The sequence below is a fragment of the Ornithorhynchus anatinus genome, chromosome 11 (genome assembly GCF_004115215.2).
Source record: "Ornithorhynchus anatinus isolate Pmale09 chromosome 11, mOrnAna1.pri.v4, whole genome shotgun sequence".
Classification (NCBI taxonomy): domain Eukaryota; kingdom Metazoa; phylum Chordata; class Mammalia; order Monotremata; family Ornithorhynchidae; genus Ornithorhynchus; species Ornithorhynchus anatinus.
In genome coordinates, this window is record NC_041738.1 from 61,797,663 (window position 1) to 61,819,677 (window position 22,015).

Sequence of the window (22,015 nt, forward strand, 5' to 3'; positions counted from 1 at the left end):
CCCTGCCCCGTCCTTGCCCCCTGCCCTTCCCCTTTCCCTGCCCCCTTCCTTGCCCTTTTCCTCGCCCCCTTCCCTGCCCTGTTCCCTGCCCCCTGTCCTGCCCTGCCCCCGTCCTTGCCCCCTGCCCCGCCCCCGGTCCTGCCCCCTTCCCTGCCCCCGGCCCTGCCCCCTTCCCTCTTCCTCCCCGGCTCCAAAGTCCCCCCGGGCCGCGGCCGGCCGGAGGGTCCCCGAGGGGCACAGCCGGGTGGGGCAGAACCGGGCCGGGGGGGCAGCCCTGGAGGGATCGCCCGGGACGGGTCAGCAGCCCCCGGGGGTCAGTGCCCTCCCACCTCCCACCCGGGGGCAGCCCCGGGGTGGGGCCGGAGGCCTTTGTGCCAGCGTGTGTAATAAAAATTAACAATAATAATAAGGGTATGTGTTAAGCCCCTACTATGTGCCAAGCGCTGTTCTAAGCACTTTACCCCCGTGTGGGCCTCACGGTCTTAATCCCCGTTTCACAGATGAGGGAACTGAGGCCCGGAGAAGTGAAGTGGTTTGCCCAGGGTCGGAAAGCGGACGAGTGGAGGAGGCGGGATTAGAACCCACGTCCTCTGACTCCCAAGCCCGAGCTCTTGCCACTGAGCCTCGTGCGCGCGGGGGAGAGAGTCAGGGAGAGACACCGAGTGCAAGGCGTTGTTGCAAGGTGGCATTTGGTGTCGGGGAGGGGTGATCTGAGTGTGGGAGCCGTAGAGGATGGGGCGGGGGGTGGGGGTGAGGGGGTCGCCTCTGCATGTGACTCTGTGTCAGGGTCTCTGTGTGTGTGCTTGTGTGTGTGATCGAGAAAAAGACACGTGCCAGCGAGACAATGTGTCAGACTGGCAGAGGGAAGAGGAGGAGGAGGAGGAGGAGAGGGGGGCGAGGAGGGTGGGAGGAAGGAGAATAAGAAAAGGAAGGAGCAGGAGGAGGGGGAAATCAGTCATTCTATTGTATTTAATAATTATGGTATTCGTTAAGCTCTTACTATGCGCCGAGCCCTGTTCTAAGCGCTGGGGTAGGTACAAGGTAACAGGTTGTCCCATTTGGGGCCCAAAGGCTTAATCCTCATTTTACAGATGAGGTAACTGAGGCACAGGGAAGTTATGTGGTTTGCCTAAGGTCACACAGCAGACAGGTGGCAGAGCCAGGATTAGAGCCCACGTCCTCTGGCTCCCAAGCCTGCGCTCTTTCCACTAAGCCACGCGGCTTCTCCCAGCGCTTTAATAAAGTTGGTATTTGTTAAGCGCTTAGTATGTGCCAAGCACTGCTCTAAACGCTGGGTAGATACAAGGTAATCGGGTTGTCCCACTTGGGGCTCACAGTTTTAATCCCCATTTTCCTGATGAGGTAAGTGAGGCACAGAGAAGTGAAGTGACTTGCTCAAGGTCACACAGCTGACAAGTGGCGGAGCCGGGATTAGAACCCATGACCTCTGACTCCCAAACCCGGGCTCTTTCCACTGAAAGGACTTACTGCGTGCAAGGGGACTGTACTAAGCACTTGGGACAGTCCATTACCACAGATTTAGCAGACACGTTCGCTTCTCTTAATGTCTGTTTCCCCCTCTGGACTGTAAGCTCCTTGTGGCCAGGGAATGTGTCTGTCGATTGTTCTATTGTACTCTCCAAGCACTTAGTACAGTGGTCCGCACGCAGTAAACGCTCAATAAATACGAATGAGTGAAAGTTCCCTGTCCATAAGAGCTTACAGTCTAGAAAGAAGGGGAGGAAGAGGAGGAGGAGGAGGAGGGGAGTAGTGACCTGGATTGCTCTCCTGAGTTTTGGACATAGTCCCCTCCCTCTCCCCTTCTCCCCTGCCAGCCCTGCCGGTTCTGTCCCACTCGCTCTCACACCCCAAACCCTCCGGGGGCCGTTGGCAACTTCAGGGCAAGGTGGGCAGACCCCCCGCTTCCCTCTCAAGATAGGAGCCCCTCTCGGCTCCTCCCCCTCCACCCCCCATCCTCTGCCTCTGTTTGGCCAAACCCGCTCCCTTTCTTCCTTCCAAACTCTCCTTTCTCTAAAACATCGCTGTCGCCTTCTCCCAGGCCTGGAATGTCTCTCTCCCCGCCTCTGATCGGAACCCTCTCCTCCTCCTCCTCCTCCCATCCTTCTCCTCTTCTTCCTCCTATTAAATATTTCCTCAAAACTCTCCTCTTCCAGGAAGCCTCCCCAGATTCACCCGATCTGACCCTTCTCAGTGTTTCCTATGACAGAGTCGGACTTACCTCCCCTGTTCTCACAGCAGTCCCTACTCCCCACCGGCACCCTCCCCTCCTTCCCCATTTCCCTGTCTGCCACCTCTAGGGGACGATTTGGGACCCTCAACCTCTCCCCCCCTTCCCCCGGCCCACCAAAAAGCCCACCATTCACTTACTGAGCACCCACTGTCCGCAGAGGGCTAAGCCGGACGTTATGGGAAATTACTCAGGAGGCAATCGGCCGAGGCCCCTGCCCGCAATCCAGAGTTGAAGTGAGTGGGTGGGTGGGGGGAATCTCACCACAAAATACACAACCCACAAGGACCCAAGAGTCAGAGGCACCGAACACAAGATTTGCAGTAAACAGAAGTACAGTGTCATCCAAGCGCCTAGCACGGTGCTCTGCACATAGTAAGCGCTCAATAAATACGATTGAACGAATGGATTTATGGAAACCGGGGACTGATATTGTATTGCACTCTCCCAGGCGCCTACTACAGCACTCTGCGCACGGTAAGCGCTCAATACATACGATTGACCGACCGTCTGATGTAATCGAGCACTGGGCAGGGGCCGCAGGCAAAGTAGTCCTCAGAGTGAGGACTGAGGGGAGTCCAGAGTGGGGAGGGGGCCGGGAGGAGGAAGGCCCCGTGGAGGAGGTGGGTCTTTGGCAGAGGCGTGGAGGAGGTGGGTCTTTGGCAGAGGCTCGGAGGAGAGAGGTGATTTGACGATGAGGAAGGGGGAGGGCATTCCAGGCTGGGGAGTAGGGTCGCCAAGAGTTTTTTGGCAGGAAAGGCCCAGGAGACGGCCGCCGGCAGAAGGCCAGCGGATGTGCCACCCCAGGAAAGGTAAGGCAGGCAGGTGAGGAGTGGGAGGTGAGGGGAGACACCTGGCCCCTCCCAGTTGCAATTGGGTATATCCAGTTGGCCCTGGGATCCAGAAGAGTTTGCTAAAGGCAGGGATTTTCTCTACCCACGCCAGTGGACTCTCCCAAGGAAAGGTAAGGCAGGCAGGTGAGGAGCGGGGGGCGAGGGGGGACACCTGACCCCTCCCAGTTGCAACTGGGCATAGCCAATCGGCACTGGGATCCAGAAGAGTTTGCTAGGGCAGGGATTTTCTCTACCCACTCCAGTGGACTCTCCCAAGTGCTTAGCACAGTTCTCTGTGCACAGTAAGTGCTGGATAAACCCTTTCGATGGACGGATTTGCTCTGGGGGTTTAAGGACAGCAAATCAGTCCACCGATCAAGAATGGTTCGAGGACCAGGCCGGGGTGGAGTCCCCGCCCCGCGCCCCGTGGGGCCAGGCGAGGGAGGCTGAATGGTGGTTCACTGGACTCGGTTAATGGCTCACTGCCAGGACCCAGTGGACCTCAAGGGCAGGGCAACTCTGAGGCACAACTGGGGTGGGCTGGAATTGAGGCAGGGGGGTCTACGAAAAGGGGATCCAGCCTCTGTTCCCGAGCTCGGGGTTGGCACCGTTGCCTCGCTTGCCTGGCTCGTTGTCCGGCCCTCATTCCTCCCGGGCACTACCTGGGGCAGTGTGGGTGGCCCTGTTCTGGGCCGTAGGCAGCGAGCGGTGTGAGGGTCTCGAGGTGGGGGCCCCCTGGCCCTGCCCCTGCTTTTGGGGTCCGGTCCCAGCCGGGCCAAGCAGCCTCTGAGAGGGACTGGTGCTTGGCACGGGACTCTCTGACTCATCGTCCCGAGGAGGGCAGGGAGCAGGGCACGGGGAACCCTGGCACACGGCTGCCCTGAAAGTACCGGAGATTATGGTTTGCCTTCCTGGGGCTCAGACTGCTCAAGTGTTAGGAAGAGACGGAGACAGTGTTTGTGTGTTGTGGCTGGGGGGGCCGTGGCAGGCGGAGGCAGAGGCTGAAATACCAAGAGGAAGAGAGGGAGACACAGAAAACCAGGCAGAGTGGACCCGGGGGGCCAGAAAAGAGACAGTACTCCAGGGACTGAGAACATAGACCCAGAGGCAAGGAGACCTAGAGCAACGTTCATTCATTCAATCAATAGTATTTATTGAGCGCTTACTATGTGCAGAGCACTGGACTAAGCGCTTGGAATGGACAAATCGGCAACAGAAAGAAACAGTGCCTCCCCTTTGACGGGTTTACGGTCTAATTGGGGGAGACAAGCGGACAAGAACAATGGCGATAAATAGAATCGAGGGGAAGAACATCTCATTAAAACGATAGCAAATAAATAGAATCAGGGTGATGTACATCTCATTAACAAAATAAATAGGGTGATGAAGATCTATACAGTCGAGCGGACGAGTACGGTGCCGAGGGGAGGGGACGGGAGAGGGGAAGGAGCGGAGGGAAAGGGGGGAGATGAGGGTTTAGCTGTGGAGAGGTGAAGGGGGGGTAGAGGGAATAGAGGGAAAAGGGGAGCTCAGTGTGGGAAGGCCTCTTGGAGGAGGTGAGCTTTAAGTAGGGATTTGAAGAGGGGAAGAGAGGGAGTTTGGCAGAGGTGAGGAGGGAGGGCTTCCAGGACCGCGGGAGGACGTGGCCCGGGGCTCGTCGGCGGGACGGGCGAGAACGGGGGAGGGCGAGGAGGCGGGCGGCGGAGGAGCGGAGCGTGCGGGGTGGGCGGTGGAAAGAGAGAAGGGAGGAGAGGTAGGAAGGGGCGAGGTGATGGAGAGCCTCGAAGCCTAGAGTGAGAAGTTTTTGTTTCGTGCGGAGGTCGATAGGCAACCACTCAGCGTGGCTCACTGGAAAGAGCACGGGCTCTGGAGTCAGAGGTCATGGGTTCGAACCCCAGCTCTGCCACTTCCCAGCTGTGTGACTTTGGGCAAGTCACTTAACTTCTTGGTGCCTCAGTTCCCTCATCTATAAAATGGGGATTAAGACTGTGAGCCCCACGTGGGACAACCTGATTCCCCTGTGTCTACCCCAGCGCTTAGAACAGTGCTCGGCACATAATAAGCGCTTAACAAATACCAACATTATTATTATTATTATGGAGGTGTTGAAGAAGGGGAGTGACAGGCCCAGAGCGTTTCTACAGGAAGATGAGCCGGGCAGCGGAGTGAAGAATAGACTGGAGCGGGGAGAGAGAGGAGGAAGGGAGATCAGAGAGAAGGCTGACAGAGAGGGACAGAGAGGGAGCCCCCTAGATCACACAGGCCCGGGGGTTAGAGGATCTGGGTTCTAATTCCAGCTCTGCCTCCTACCCACTGTATGACCTTGAGCAAGTCATTTAATTTCTCCTCAGTTTCCTCATCTGCAGAATAGGTATCAAATCCCCATTCTATCTCCATACCTATTCTCCCTCCTTCTTAGACTGTGAGCCCCATCTGGGGCAGGCAGGGACTGTGTCTGGCCTGAATATCTTGTATCTACCCCAGTGCTTGGGACATAGTGAGCACTTACATACCGTATTATTTTTACTATCTTTGGTTCAAAGTACCAAAGAGGTCCAGAGACCCAGAGACAGTGGTCCCCAAAGGCTGGAAGGGGTAGAGACACAGGGAGAGCCAGGAGACCGAGGCAGGGAGAGAGTCAGAGAGCCACAGATACAAGGAGAGACACAGAATGGAGTCCCAGAATCGGAGAGATCTAGAAAGGGAGACTCCCAAGAGAGATGCCGCCAGTGCCCAGAGAGAAGGTGGACCCAGAGAGAAGGTGGACCAGAGTGGGCATCTGGGTATCTGATGGCAATTCCCGGACTTGGTATTTCTTTGGATCCAGCTCTTCCCCCAATCTCCTTCCCCATCCCCGATTCCTTTGACCAACCCCCAGCCCCCATTGCTCCTGCTCTTCCCCAAATCCTTCCATCTTCCCTCCCTGTCTCCCCTACCCCCGAACTCCCCATGGAGGGGCTCTCCTCAGGCCCTCCTCTCCCATTTCTCCCCTCCTCCTCCTCCTCCTCCTCTTCCCTGTTCTCAGGGAGAAGAAAGCGCTGACTGCCCCGGTGGTGTGGAGGGAGGAATGGGTCAGAGACCAAGGTACAGTCCAACCTTGCGGGGGGAGGACTTGAGCAGAAGTGGAAAAACAGACCTGGCAAAGACCGACCCCCGGATTTCCCTGGGCACTGCAGAGCCTTAGTGGGAGAGAGGGCAGGACCCTGGAGGCAGATGGGTGAAGCCCCTGGAGTGACCCGGCTGCGGGGGAAGCTCCCGACAGGGGGCTAGGAGAGAAACAGGGCCTCTAGACTATAATCTTGTCGTGGTCAGGGAAAGTGTCTACCAACCCTGTTATATAGATATATAGATATAGATATAGATATATAGTTATAATCTCCTACACTCTCGGTACAATACGATTGATTGAATTGATTGATTGTTGCCAGCATGACCTAGGGGAAAGAGCCTGGGACTGGAAGCCAGGAGACCTGGGTTCTAATCACTCAACTGTATTTATTGAGCACTTACTGTGTGCAGAGCACCCCACCTCTGCACGAGCAGCATCTCTCTTGAAACTCCCTTGAGCCTCTCTTGAGACATGCTATTGATGCCTGTCTACTTGTTTTGTTTAGTTGTCTCGCCCCCTTCTAGACTGTGAGCCCGTTGTTTGGTAGGCATTGTTTCTATTTGTTGCCAAATTGTACTTTCCAAGCGCTTAGTACATACAGTGGTCTGCACACAGTAAGCGCTCAATAAATACGATTGAATGAATTGAATGAATGAATGAACTCTCTTTCTAGATCTCGCCATCTCTGGGACTCCCTTCTGTATCTCTCCTTGTGTCTGCGGTTCTCTGACTCTCTCCTTGCCTCTGTCTCCGGCTCTCCCTGTGTCTCCGCCTCTTTCAGCCTTCGGGAACCACTATCTCTGGGTCTCTTGGCCTCTTTGATCCTTTGGACCTATAATGGCAATAATGATCCTGGTATTTAAGTGGTAATTTGTTAATTACTTAATATCTCTCTGGGCCTCACTCTCCTCTTCTGTAAATGGGGAGAAGACAATTGTTCTCCCTACCTCTTATAATGAGAACTCCGTGAGGCCGAATTCTGTGGGAGAGAGGGACTATGTCCAGTCTGGTTACCTCTATCTACCGCAGTGCATGGCACTTTTACCATTATTTTTATTAATGAATTAATGAATCTTTCAGGGCTGAGCTTTGATCAAGTGCTGACTTGACAGGTAGAGAATCAGCTGGGGCAGGGTCAGAGGGCGAGGGGCAGAAGGCAGGGGAATGGTGGGGGTGGGGAACTGGGAAGCAGCATGGCCAAGTGGTTGGAGCATGAGAAGGATTTGGGTTCTAATCCCAACTCTACCATTTGTCTACTCTGTGACCTTGGGCAAATCACTTCACTGGGCCTCAATCCCCACATCAGAAAAACGGAGATTTTAGACAGTGAGCCTCACATGGGAGTTGGAACTGTGTCCAACCTGATTAGCTTGTTTTTGCCCCAGTGCTTAGTACAGTGCCTGGCACACAGTAAGCACTTAACAAATATCATTAAACCAAAAGAAAACAAAAAGCTGGGATCTGAGGAGTATCTTTGCAGAGCCCCATTTCATCCTGCTGTGTGGTTGGATGATAACCTGGGCCGAGACTACACCCCATCATAAAATCCAACCCGGGGGTAATAATAATAATATGAGCATGTGTAAGAATGCATATGAAAACAATAGCATCTATTAAGTGCTTACAGCATGCAAAGCACTGTACTAAGCACTGGAGAAAAATACAGACATTGATTCAGGGACCACCCTGGCCTTCAGGGGGCTTGCCATCTAGGGGAACGGGGGAGGCAGTGTGGCCCAGTGGAAAGAGCTTGGGACTGCGAGCCAGGAGACTGGGGTTCAAGTCCCAATTCTCCCGCAGCCTCAGTTTCCTCATCTGTAAAATGGGGCCGAGATCCCTGCGGTCCCTCCCTCAGTCTCTGAGCCCCGTGGGAGACAGGGATGAGGTCCGGTCTGATGGCTCTGGGTCCCCCCCCCCCCCCGCGGGACTTGGCATAGGGCTTGGCACAGAAGTCAGGAGAGCTTCGTCACCACCATCGTAAAAACAATAGGAAGGGCAGCAGCTGGGCAGGAATGCCGGGGTAATTCAGTAAAGACAGTTACCACTAATGGCAATGGCTGCAAACCCCTGTACGTTTCTGCTGGGAGGTGGGAGGGAACAGGCCTCAGGCTCCCCTCTGATCAGGCAGGGCTAGGAATCCATCAGTGGTACTTATTGAACAGGGCAACATGGAGGTTCTTGCATAGGGGAGATGTAGAGCCCACCCTTCTCCCAAATCCAATCGTATAGAGCAGGAGTGCTCAGACTCTTTCAGCCCCTGCTTCCACTTCCCCTCCTCCCCCAACCCCCACATCAAAATCCACCTGTTCTGCATCACCATCCTAGCGCTACAACAAAGCTTGGGGGTTTGGGGGCCGGGGAAACCAACCCCCTACCGGCTCCCCGGCTCCCCTCTGTTCACAGAGCCAACCTGGATGCTGTTCTGAGTTTAGCTTCCCTGGGTGGAGTGGATAAAATCTCTCATTTCACACCTTGTTTCTCCCAACTGCTTCCTCTGCCCCTGGGCACCACCCAAGCACTTGAGATGACGCATCCCTTGTTACGCTTCCAAACACCTTTCGACTCAATCTTGCCCACCTCTCTGTACTTTATTTGAATGTCCATCTACCCCTCTGAATCATAAACTCCTTGAGGGTGGGGATTGTGTCTGCCAGCTACTGGACCCTCCTAGGTGCTCTACACCTGGTTGGCGCTCATTAAATACTACTGATTGACGGATTCAAAGATACCAATCTGAAGGGCTTCATTTTCTTTCCTTTTCCCAAGAGGAAAACTTTTAAAAGGTCACCCACTGTGGTGGACAGAACACAGATCCAAGATGTCAGAGGACCTGGGTTCTAATCCCGGCTCTGCCACTTGCCTGCTGGGTGATTTTTGGCCACATCACTTCACTCCTATGGGCCTCAGTTTCCTCAGCTCTAAAATGGGGATAAAATACCTATTCTCTCAACCCAAATTGTGGGAGCCCGAAGTGGGGACAGTGACTGTGTCCAACCTGCTTACATCTACCCCAGTACTTAACAAATACCACATTATTGTTCCTCAGAGCACATATAGAACTGGAATGGGGTAGAGAGAGAGAGAGCGATTATACACATAAATATCTGTATGGCTTCAATACTAATGATAATGATGAGAAAAATAGAAATAATAATAATTTTAAAAAATCAATCATTTGAGATGTCACATCCCCTGTTACGCTTCCAAACATCTAATTGTTTGCTTACTTTGTGCAAAGTACTGAACTAAGTGCTTGGGAGAGTACAGTATATAATTATGATAGCATTTATTAAATGTATACTATGTGCCAAGGACTTTGCTAAGCATTGGGATAGAGATAAGACAATCATATCAGACAGTTTCTGTCCCCTACAGGGTTCACAACCTAAGAGGTGGGGAGAGCAGGAATCTTCTACCCATTTTAAAGAAGAGGAAACTAAGGCCAAAAGAGGTGAAGTGATTTGTCCCAAAGCCGGCAGATGATGGAGTCGGGATTAGAATTAGAACCTCCACTGTCAGATCTGTGCTCTTGCCACCAAACTTTGCCATATCACCAAGTCCTTCCCTTTAGACTCTAAAGAGCAGGGAATGTGTCGACTTGTTATTCTTATTTTACTCTCCCAAACGTTGAGTGCAGTGCTCTGCCTACAGTAAGCGTTCAATAAATATGAATGAATTGAATGAACCCTTCAGCATGATTCTAAAAGCCCCTTCCTCCAGGAAGTCTTCCTAGATGAATCTCCAGTGCCGCTCCCTGACCCCGAATCATTATTATCTGTAGATTAGATCTGCTGGACTTCTGCTCAGCAAGTCAGTATGTTTCTCTCTGTCTCAGTCAACTGTATTTAACGAGCACTTAGTGAGTAGAAAGCACTGTACCGTACTAAACCCTGTACTCCTTTGTGTTCCCTTCAAAGATTTACGTGCTTTCCAAATACTGATGGATCACCACTTGAGACTGTTCCACAGCCACCACCCTCCACCCCACCCCGACACCGTACTCTCCTCGAGGAGCCGAGACGGCACTCACCCCTTCTGCTTAATAACATTTTCTCTTCTACTCTTGGATTTGCTCCCTTTATTTACCTCTCCCTCAGCCCCACAGCACTTAGGTGCATAGCTGTAATTTAGTTATTTATGCTCATGTCTGCCTCCCGCTGTAGACCGAGTGTTTATTGTGGGCAGGGAACACCTCGACCAACTCTGTCATATTGTACTCTCCCAACCACCTAGCACAGTGCTCTGCACCCTGTAAGTATGAAATAAATATGATTGATTGACTGATTGATTGCTGGAGCACCTAGTGATAGGGAAGCCAAGACCCCGGCATTTAGTACCAGAGGATCTCCATCCTCCATGGCTCTGGAGGCTGGGGTGAATTAGGTAATGCTTTGGCAACAGAGAGGCATCTCTTGTGTTCTAATGTGGGCAAAGCCAATGCTGTGTGACCTTGGGCAAGTCACTTAGCTTCTTTGGGCCTCAGTTTTATCTTCTGTAAAATAGTAATAATAAATGAGGTGTTTGTTAAGCACCCCCTACTATATACCAAGGACTGTTCAAAGCACTGGGGTATTATTATTATTATTGTTATGGTATTTGTTAAGCACTGTTCTAAGCGCTGGGGTGGATACAAGGTAATCAGGTTGTCCCACATGGGGCTCACAGTCTTAATCCCCATTTTACAGATGAGGGAACTGAGGCAAAGAGAAGTGAAGTAGTTTGCCCAAGGTCACCCAGCAGATAAGTGGCAGATCTGGGATTAGAACCCAGGTCCTCCAGACTTGCAGGCACAGGGATTGAATCCCCATTTTGCAGATGAGGTAATTGAGGCACAGAGAAATGAAGTGACTTGCCCAAGGTTGCTCAACAGGTAAATGCCAGAGCCAGGATGAGAACCCAGGTCCTCTGACTCTCAGCCCCATGATTTTTCTACTAGGCTTGTTTTCCTTCTCCTTTAGACTGCCAGGAACAGTATCTGACTGGTTATCTTGTAATAATAATAATAATAATTATGGTACTTGTTAAGCGCTTACTATGTGCCAAGCACTGCTTAAGCACTGGGTAGACACAAGTTAATCAGGTTGGACACAGTCCCTATCCCATAAGGGGCTCACACTCTTAATCCCCATTTTATAGATGAGGTAACAGGCACAGAGAAGTGAAGTGACTTGCCCCAAGTCACAACAGCAGGTGAAGCTGGGATTAGAACCCAGGTCCTTCTGATTACCATGCCTTTGCTCTATCCACTAAGCTTCACTGCTCCTCTACTACCTACTCCAGTGCTCAGTACAGTTCATGGCACAAAGTAAGCACTTATCAAATACCACAATTATTAATAGATATCACCGTTAAAATACAAAAATCTCCCCATTGCTGCCACATGTGATCTTGCTGTGTGGCTGGGATCACTTAGATAACCTCTCTGGGCCTCTGATGTCTCATCTGGGATGGTCTTGATCTTTCCCTTCTTCCTCACCCAACCTTGGGTTGGGGAGGGGAACTCCAATCAATTAATCAATCAATCAGTGGTATTCATTGCATGCTTACTCTGTGCAGAGCACTGTATTAAGTGCTTGGGAGAGTTAGCAGAACTCCAGCTCCTTGCCTGCGGAACCTCCCCTCGAGTCCTCATCCCCAGCCCTGAGGCCTCTGGCCTGCTTCCATTCGCTTCATCATCAGTCACCAAAGGTATTTATTGAGCGTTTACTTTGGTCAGAGCACAGTACTAAGGGCTTGGGAGAGAACAATACTACAGAGTTGGTTGGCACGTTCCCTGCACATAATGAGTCTTCCCTCCCTCCATATTCCTGCTGGGAATCTGGTCCCTTCCCTTTCTCCCTGCCCCGGGCAGGTGCTCCGGATGGAGGCGGAGAGGGCCTGGGAAATATTATCAGGAGTTGAAATGATTATTTTCCGTTGGCCTCCCTTTTGTACAAAGTACAGGACCAGATAGGGGGAATTTATTGGTCTGTTTTATGGGTTGGTCGGGAGGAGATGGCTATCGCTTGACCTCTCTCCTTGACCCCAGGTTACAGTCTCACAAGACCAAGAGGAGGGGGTGTCCTCCCCCAGAAGGCCTGGGGGTCCCCAATACAAGACATTCCCTGCAGGGCCAGGGGCTTGGCCCGGTCCAGCCTTGGGGTCCAACGCTCTTCCCCCTCCCACCCCCAACTTCACTCCTCCAGTCCCAAGGTGCTCTTCCCCTGCTTTCTCCTCCGAGGAAACCCAGTTCCCCCTCCACCGCCACCAGGAGCAACCCCGTCCACGGAACCTGCTAGGAGAAGAGGTCAGAGTCAGAGTGACTGAGAAGCAGCATTGCCTAATGGCAAGAGCACAAGCTTGGGAGTCAGAGGATGTGGGTTCTAATCCTGGCTCCACCACTTGTCTGCTGTGTGACCTGGGGCAAGTCACTTCACTTCTCAGTTACCTCCTCTGGGAAATGTTGGTATTTGTTAAGCGCTTACTATGTGCCGAGCACTGTTCTAAGCGCTGGGGTAGACACAGGGGAATCAGGTTGTCCCACTTGGGGCTCACAATCTTCATCCCCATTTTACAGATGAGGTAACTGAGGTACCGAGAAGTTAGGTGACTTGCCCAAATTCACACAGCTGACAAGTGGCCGAGCCGGGATTCGAACCCATGACCTCAGACTCCAAAGCCCGTGCTCTTTCCACTGAGCCACGCTGCTTCTTTGGGGAAATGGGGATGAAGACTGTGAACCCCAGGTGGGACAGGGACTGCATTCAATCTGATTACCTGGTACCTACCCCAGCATTTGGCAAATAGTAAGTACTATCAAATACCGTAGTTTTTACTGAGTGGTGGGAAAGGGGGCAGGACTATTGCGGGGTACATTTCCTCTCCCCAAATTCCTGCCCCTGCCCTGCTCCCCTGGGCAACCCACATGACCCACCCAAACCCCCATCTCCCTGGGCTCTGCTTTCTTCAGCCAAGCAAAGGGAGAGAGAGCCCCTCAGCAACTGAAATGCAGAAAGCTAGAAAGCTCCTATCCACGGCCATTTAAAGGTCCTCGTCTCTACTTACTCTGTTAGTGAGGCAATATGGTGTAATGGAGGGCCTGGGAGTCAGGAGGTCATGGGTTCTAATCCTGCCTCCTCCACTTGTCTGCTGGGTGACCTTGATGAAGTCACTTCACTTCTCTGGGCCTCAGTTACCTCATCTGCAAAATGGGGATTGAGACTGGGAGCCCCCCATGGGACGGGGACTGAGTCCAACCTGATAAACCTATATCTACCACTGCACTTAGGATAGTGCCTGGCACCCAGTAAGCGGTTAATACCACAGTTATTATTATTATTAGTATTATTATTATCCTCACCCAAGTGCTCTTAGTATGATGCTCTACACACAGTAGACTGTAAACCTGAGGGCTCGGCCCAGGCACTTTACTGAATTTTCCCAAGCTCTCTCAGTTCAGAGGTTTTCCCATAGTAATTGCTCAATAAATACCATTGACTAAGTGTATATCGCCAGGTGGGGTAATCTCACATGGGGACAGATGATCTTTTGCCAGCAAGGCGTAGTGGATAGAGCCCGGGCCTGGGAGTCTGAAGATCATGGGATCTAATCCAGACTCCGCCACTTGTCTGCCATGGGGACTTTGGGCAAGTCACTTCACTTCTCTGGGCCTCAGTTACCTCATCTGCAAAATGGGGATTGAGACTGGGAGCCCCTTGTGGAACAGGGACCCACATGCTTCTATCGACCCTAGTCTTTAGTACAGTGCCTGGCACAAAGTAGGCACTTAACAAACGCCACAATTATTATTACTGTTAGAAGTCAACTACCCAAATCACCGGCCTCAGTGGTTCAACAGTTCAGCTCCTCAGTGGTTCAAATAATGATAATAAAAAGCAATCATAGGGTAACTAACAATAATAATCGTGGTATTGGTTAAGCCCTTACTAGGTACCAAATACTGTGCTAAGTAGTGGCGGAGATACGACACAATCACATCACATACAATTTCTGTCTCAGTTTGGGGCTCACAGGTTAAGAGAGAGGTCAGGTATTCAATCTTCATTTTACATTCGAGTAAACCGAGATCCCGAGAGGTCAACTGGCTTTCCCAAAGTCACACAGCAGTCAGGCGGCAGAGCCGGGATTAGGACCCTGGTCTCCAGACTCCCAGTCCCGTGTTCTTTTCCACTTGGGATTTGCCGGTCCTGGCCCCCGCAGAGTCTATATCTCACTGTCCTTTGCATTTCACTGCGTGGGCATAGGTGTAACTGATTCTATAACTGATTCTCTTTCCCTCTTCAAAACCCTACTTAAAAATCACCTCCTCCAAGAGGCGTTCCCAGACTGAGCTCCTCTTCCCCCTCTACTCCCTCTGCCATCCCCCCTTTACCTCTCTGCAGCTAAAGCCTCATTTTCCCCTTTTCCCTCTGCTCCTCCACCTCTCCCTTCCCATCCCCACAGCACCGTACTCGTCCGCTCGACTGTATATATTTTCGTTACCCTATTTATTTTGTTAATGAATTGTACATCGCCTCGATTCTATTTAGTTGCCATCGGTTTTTACGAGATGTTCTTCCCCGTTGACGCTGTTTATCGCCATCATTCTCGTCTGTCCGTCTCCCCCGATTAGACTGTAAGCCCGTCGAACGGCAGGGACTGTCTCTATCTGTTGCCGACTTGTTCATCCCAAGAGCTTAGTACAGTGCTCTGCACATAGTAAGCGCTCAATAAATACTATTGAATGAATGAATGAATGAAAGGTGTGGCTGGAAAGAGGAAACAGCAAGCTCAGCTAACAGTACCTTCCATGTTGTGCTCTCCAGGGCACTGGCCTTTGGCCTGCGCTGCTCTAAACTGCGGGCAGTGAGTGCTTGAGGAGAGAGCAAGTGGGGAGTTGGAGGGTGTATGAGCTGCCTCCTCCATGGGCAAGGCCCACGAAAGTCTTCCCGTGGCTGCCACCTGGTGCCTAGGTAAGCCAGGATCACTTTTTTCTTTCCTTGCCCCTCCCACTCCAGCCCCTCTTTCCCACAGATATAATAATAATAATAATAATAAATAGCGATAATAATAATTGCTGTATTAATTGAGCGCTTACCACGTCTCAGGCACCGTACTGAGCGCTGGGGTGGATACAAGCAAATTGGGTTGGATGCAGTCCCTGACCCACATCGGGCTCACAGTCTTAATCCCCATTTTACAGTTGAGGTCACTGAAGCACAAGGACTTGCTCAAGGTCACATAGCAGACAAGTAGCAGGTCCGGGATTAGAGTTCGGGTCCTTCTGATTCACAGGCCTATGCTCTACCCACCAGACCACACTGCTTCTCTCTAGGCACCTCGAATCCCGTACCTGACTATATGCCACCCACCTCCCCCAACACCAACTGGGCCCGCCCAGTCTGGGCTTATCATTCCATTTAAAACATGTTCTGCACCTCCTATCATGGCCCCTTTTTTTAAAAAAAAAAGAATGGTATTTGTTAAGCACTGTACTGTATTGTTAAGCACTATTCTAGTCGCTGGGGTGGAGCCAAGTTAATGATGTCAGAGAGAGACTCTGTCCTCATGTAGCTCCCAGCCCAAGTAGGAGGGAGAGCAGGTATTGAATTCCCATTTTGCAGTTGAGGAAAATGAGGCATAGAGAGGTTAAGTGACTTGTCCAAGGTCATACAGCAGGTAAATGGTGGAGACAGGATTAGAACCCACGTCCTCTGGATCCCAGGCCAGTGCATTATCTGCTAGGCCAAGCTGCTTCCCTTCCAGCTCCTTCCCCTTCTCCGGACCACCAGGGAGGCATTGTTGGGGGCCTGCCCTGTGGGTTGGGGGGAAGAGGACAGCAACTCATCCCAACAATGTTGGGGGGCCTCCGGCAAGGGGAGGGCTCAAAGGGGCCCACTTGGCCAGGGAAGCAGCATGGTCCGGTGGAAAAAACACAGGCCTGGAAGGCATGGGACCTGGAATCTTGCCTGCTCTATGACCTTGGGAAAGTCACCTAATATCTCTGGGCTTCAGAGTCCTCATCTGGAAATTGGGGATTAAGTACCTGTTCTCCCTCTCCCTTAGACAGTGAACCCCATGTGGGTCAGGGACTGTGCCTGATCTTACTGTCTTGTATCTACCTCAGTGTTTGGCACAGAGTAAGTGCTTAGTAAATACCACGATGATTATAAAAAAGGATAGGGGTGACGAGACTTTTGAGTCCCATGCAGGGGAATTGGGTTCATGGACTCGGGGGAGAGTGGGGTGAGGAGGAGGGAGGGGCGGGCTGAATGGAGGGCAGGGTGAGAAGGAACGAGCCGGCATACCTCCCTGATCCCATTCCTGCTCCCCAAACTCCTTGAGCAGCGGTGTACATCCACTCTTTCCACTTGCCCTCCTCTAGCTCCTTTCTGACCCTCTGCAATCTGCACTCGAATGAGATCGCTTTCTCCCAGGTCAACACTGACCTCTTCCTCGTCAAATCCAATGGGCTCCACTACCCCTAATCTTCCTTGCCCCTTCCACTGGCTTTGACACTATTACTACAGCAGCGTGGCCTAATAATAATACTAATAATAATTGTGGTATTTGTTAAGTGCTTACTATGTGCCAGGCACTGTACTAAGCGCTGGGGTGGATATAAGTAAATCGGCTTGGACGCAGTCCCTGTCCCACGTGGGCTCACGGTCTCAATCCCCATTTTACAGATGAGGTAACTGAAGCCCAGAGAGGTGAAATGACTTGTCCAAGGTCACACAGCAGGCTTGTGGTGGAACCAGGATTAGAACCCATGACCTTCTGACTCCCAGGCCCATGCTCTATCCACTACACTGCACCATGCCTACTTACTTTGTGCAGAGCACTGTGCTAGCTCCCTCCTACCATTCCTGTCCACACTCCTTCAATGGACTGTTCCCAACCTTTGCCTCCACTTTCTCTCCTCCAGCTTCCTCCTTGACTCCCTGTAATTTGGACTCTGTTCCTTCCTTTTTAATGACACCACCCTCTTCAGGCAATCAATCAATCAATCAATCAATCGTATTTGTTGAGTGTTTACTATGTGCAGAGCACTGTACTAAGCACTTGGGAGAGTACAATACAACAGAATTAGTCAACACGTTCCCTGCCCTTAAGGAGTTTACATTCTAGAGGGGAAGATAGACATTTAAATAAACTAGAGACATGTACTTACATACTCGTACATAAGTGCTGTGGGGCTGAGGGTGGGGTGAATATCAAGTGCATAAAGGGTACTTTTGTAACTGAGGGCATAGGAGATACAAAAGGGGAAGGGAATAGGGGAAATGAGGCCTTAGTCGGGGACGGCTTCTGGAAGGAGATGTGATTTTGAGTAAGTCTTTGAAGGTGGGAAGAGTGCTGGATGTGAATGGGGAGAGTTCCAGGTCAGAGGGAGGGTTTGGGCAAGGGGTCAGTGGCATGATAGATGAGTCTGAGGTACACTGAATAGGTTAGCTTTGGAGGAGTGAAGCATGTGGGATGGGTCATAGTAGGAAATTAGAGAGATAAGATAGGCGGGGGTGAGTTGATGGTTGATGGAGTGCTTTAGAGCAAATGGTGAGTTTCTGTTGGATGTGGAGGTGGATGATCAACAATTAATTAGAAGTTTTTGAGGAGTACACTGTCGACCATCCCCTTCTCCTCCACACTTTATCTCGCTTTGGCTTCACAGACTCCATCCTCTCCTGGTTCTCCTCTTATCTTTCTAGCCGTTCATTCTCTGTCTCTTTCGCGGGCTCCTCCTCCCCCTCCCATCCTCTAACTGTAGGGGTTCCTCAAGGTCAGTTCTTGGCCCTCTTCTGTTCTCCATCTATACTCACTCCCTTGGTGAACTCATTTGCTCCCATGGCTTCAACTATCGTCTATACATAGATGACACCCAAATCTACAACTCTTCCCGTTCTCTCCCCCTCCCTCCAGGCTCATATCTACTCCTGCCTTTGGGACATCTCTGCCTGGATGTCTGCCCGCCACCTAAAACTCAACATGTCCAAGACTGAGCTCCTTATCTTCCCTCCCAAACCCTGTCCTCTCCTTGACTTCCCCGTCACTGTAGACGGCACGACCATCCTTCCCGTCTCACAGGCCCGCAACCTTGGTGTCATCCTCGACTCTGTTCTCTCATTCATTCCACATATCCAATCCGTCACCAAAACCTGCCGGTCTCACCTTCACAATATCACCAAGATCCGCACCTTCCTCTCCATCCAAACTGCTACCTTGCTGGTACAAGCTCATAATATCCCAACTGGATTATTGTGTCAGCCTCCTCTCTGATCTCCCTTCCTCCTATCTCTCCCCGCTCCAGTCTATTCTTCATTCCGCTGCCCGGATCATCTTTCTACAGAAACGCTCTAGGCATATCACTCCCCTCTTCCAAAACCTCCTGTGGTTGCCTATCAACCTTCACACGAAACAGAAACTCCTCACTCTTGGCTTCAGAGCTCTCCATCACCTTGCCCCCTTCTACCTCACCTCCCTTCTCTCCTGCTACTGCCCAACCCGTACACTCCACTCCTCTGCCACTCACCTCCCCCGGTCCCCCGTTTGCACCTGTCCCGCCGTCGACCCCTGGCCCATGTCCTACCACTGTCCTGGAATGGCCTCCCTCCTCACATCTGCCAAACTAACTCTCTTCCCCTCTTTAAAGCCCTCTGAGAGCTCACCTGCTTCAGGATGCCTTCCCAGACTCAGCCCCCCTTTCCTTCTGCTCCTCCTCCCCTCCCCGTTTCCCCCTCTCCCGCCCTCTGCTCTCCCCTCTTACCTCCCCTCAGCACTGTGCATATTTGTATATATTATTTATTACTCTATTTTGTTAAGGTTGTATATATATCTATGATTCTATTTATCTTGATGATATCTATGCCAGACTACTTGCTTTGTTTTATTCTGTTTTGTTTGGCTGTCTCCCCCGTTTAGATTGTGAGCCCGTTATTGGGCAGGGATTATCTCTATCTGTTGCCGAATTGTGCATTCCAAGTGCTTAGTACAGTGCTCTGCACATAGTAAGTGCTCAATAAATACGATTGATTGAATGAATGGATGTGAACTGAGGTTTTTTTTTTTGGAAATTAATCTGGGCAGCTGAGTGAAGTATGGAGTGGAGTGCGGAGAGACAGGAGGCAGTGAGATCAGAGAGGAGGCTGATACAGTAGTATGATAAATGCTTGGATCAGCATAGTAGCAGTTTGGTTGGAGAGGAAAGAGTGGATTTTAACGATATTGTGAAGCTTGAGAGGACGGGATTTGGTGAACAGATTGTATATGTGGCTTGAATGAGAGAGATGAGCGGAGGATAATGCCAAGGTTACGGGCTCGTGCGGTCAGCAATGACCTCCCTCTTGCTAAATCTAAAGCACACTATCCTAAATCAATCTGACACTGTCCTCTTCTGGTTCTCCTCTTACCTTTGTTGCCTGATTTTTCTCAGTCTCTTTTGCTGGCTCTTCCTCTGCCTCAGACTGCCAAACTATGGATTTCCTTCCAAGCCCTAATCTGGATTCCCTTCTCTTCCCAGTGCATTCTCATTCACTTGGGGAGCTAATCTGCTCCCATTGCTTAACTTTCACCTCTCTATGGTCCAAAACAACTCCTTATCTTCCCACTCTGTCCCCCCCGCCCCCAACTTTCCCATCATTGTAGACAACCCCACCATCCTCCCTGTCTCAGAAGCCCATAACCTTGGTGTTATCCGCAACTCCCCTCTCTCATTTGATCCACATATTCAATCTATCACCAAGTCTTGTCAGTTCAACCTTCACAACATTTCCTGAATCCGCCCTTTCCAGTCCATCCAAACAGTTACCACGTGGATCTAGGTACTTGTTATCCTGACTTGACCCTTGCACGTGCCTCTACTGATCCTCTGGGCTCCAGTCTCTCCCCTCTCTAGTCCATATGCTTCACTCTGATGTCCACTCCGATGTCCAGATCATTTTTCTAAAAGGTTGCTACTCACATCTCCCCATTCCTTAAAAACCTCCAATGGTTACCCATTCCTCGCCACATAATCAAACGACTCTAATAAGCCCTTAATGGGTGCAGAGCATTCTAATAAGCACTTGAGAGAGTACAACAGAATTAGCAGACAAGGCAGTCAGTCAATTCTCCCCTTCCTACTTACCCACTCTCTTCTCCCACTGCACTCCTGCTCACACTCTCTGTTCCTCTCAAGCCAACCTACTCACTGTGCCTCATTCTCATCTTACCTGCGGCCAACTTCCTGCTCTTGCCCTTTTTCCTTCTCCCTTTTGTGATGATGATGATGATTTTGATGATATTGATGATGATGATGATGGTATTTGTTAAATGCTTAACTATGTGCCACGCACTCTACTAAGCGCAGGGGAGGATGCAAGCAGATTGGGTTGGACACAGTCCCTGTCCCACATGGGGCTCACAGCCTCAATCACCATTTTACAGATGAGGTAACTGAGGCCCAGAGAAGTTAAGTGACTTGCCCAAAGTCACACAGCTGACAAGTGGCAGAGTCGGGATTAGAACCCAGGACCTCTGACTCCCAGGGCTGGGCTCTTTCCACTGAGCCACACTGCTTCTCACTGCTTCTGTGTTACCCTTGCACTCGAATCTCTACCCTCTAAGCACTTGATATTCACTCCACCCTCAGCCCCACAGCACTTATGTCCGTATCTGTAATTTATTTTAATGTCTGTCTCCCCCTTCTCCACTGTAAACTCCTTGTGGGCAGGGAATGTGTCTACCAATTCTGTTGTATTCTCCCAAGCACTTAATACAGTGCTCTGCACACAGTAAGTGCTCTATAAATACCACTGATTGCTCAACTGATTGTCCACATCCACCCCTCCCCCCACAATCGGGACCACTTTGTATCTAAGTACTCACAATCCCCGAGAGCACTTCCTTACATGTCTTTAAATTCTATTCCCTGCTCCCATCCCTAATTCATTTTAGTGTCTGTCTCCCTGGCTAGATCCTTGGAGGCGGAGATCAGGTCTCTACATGCTCTTGTACTTGCCCAAGTGCTCATTACAGTGCTCTGCAAACGGTGCAGTTGTTCACTAAATATTATTGATGGATTGATGGTTTGGCAGCTGGTTCGTGTCTCTTGCCTCCCTCCCTTGGCTTTTCTCTCTCCCATCCTGTTCCCTATCATGAAGTCAATCCTGTCTTCCTTGTCTCCCCTTTTCTCTCTTCCTTCCCTTCCTTCCTCCTCTCCTCTCTCCATGGCATAGTGGATAGACTAAGGGCCTGGGAGCCAGAAGGTTATGTCTTCTAACCCTGCTCTGCCACTTGTCTGCTGTGTGACTTTGGGCAAGTCACTTCACTTCTCTGTGCCTCAGTTCCCTCATCTGTAAAATGGGGATGAAGACTGTGAGCCCTACGTGGGACAACCTGATGACCTTGTATCTACCCCAGTGCATAGAACTGTGCTTGGCACATAGTAAGTTCTTAACAAATGCCATGATTATTATTATTGTCTCCATCCCAGTGCTCAGTAGAATGCCTGGCACATAGTAAGTTACGTTGTATCTACCTCAGTGCTTAGAATAGTGCTTGGCACATAGTAAGCGCTTAACAAATACCATGATTATTATTATTATTATTGTCTCCACCCCAGCACTCAGTAGATATTATTGTATCTACCTCAGTGCATAGAACAGTGCTTGGCACATAGTAAGTGCTTAACAAGTGCCATGATTATTATTATTGTCTCCACCCCAGCACTCAGTAATAATAATGTAGGTATTTGTTAAGCACTTACTATGTGCAGAGCACTGTTCTAAGCGCTGGGGGAGACATAGGGGAATCAGGTTGTCCTACGTGGGGCTCACAGTCTTCATCCCCATTTTCCAGATGAGGGAACTG

The 22,015-nt window shown here is 50.9% G+C and overlaps 1 protein-coding gene across 1 annotated transcript in view; it reads left to right on the plus strand.

Annotated features, from left to right (window-relative positions):
• The first annotated feature begins 2,998 nt into the window (after positions 1-2,998).
• The window catches only part of LOC114815213 (cytochrome b561), a 35,303-nt gene continuing 16,286 nt past the window's right edge, over positions 2,999-22,015 (plus strand). Inside the window, exon 1 of the mRNA XM_039913576.1 lies at positions 2,999-3,060. The gene's annotated coding sequence lies outside the window, so the exon portion shown is untranslated. The remainder of the gene's footprint in view (positions 3,061-22,015) is intronic.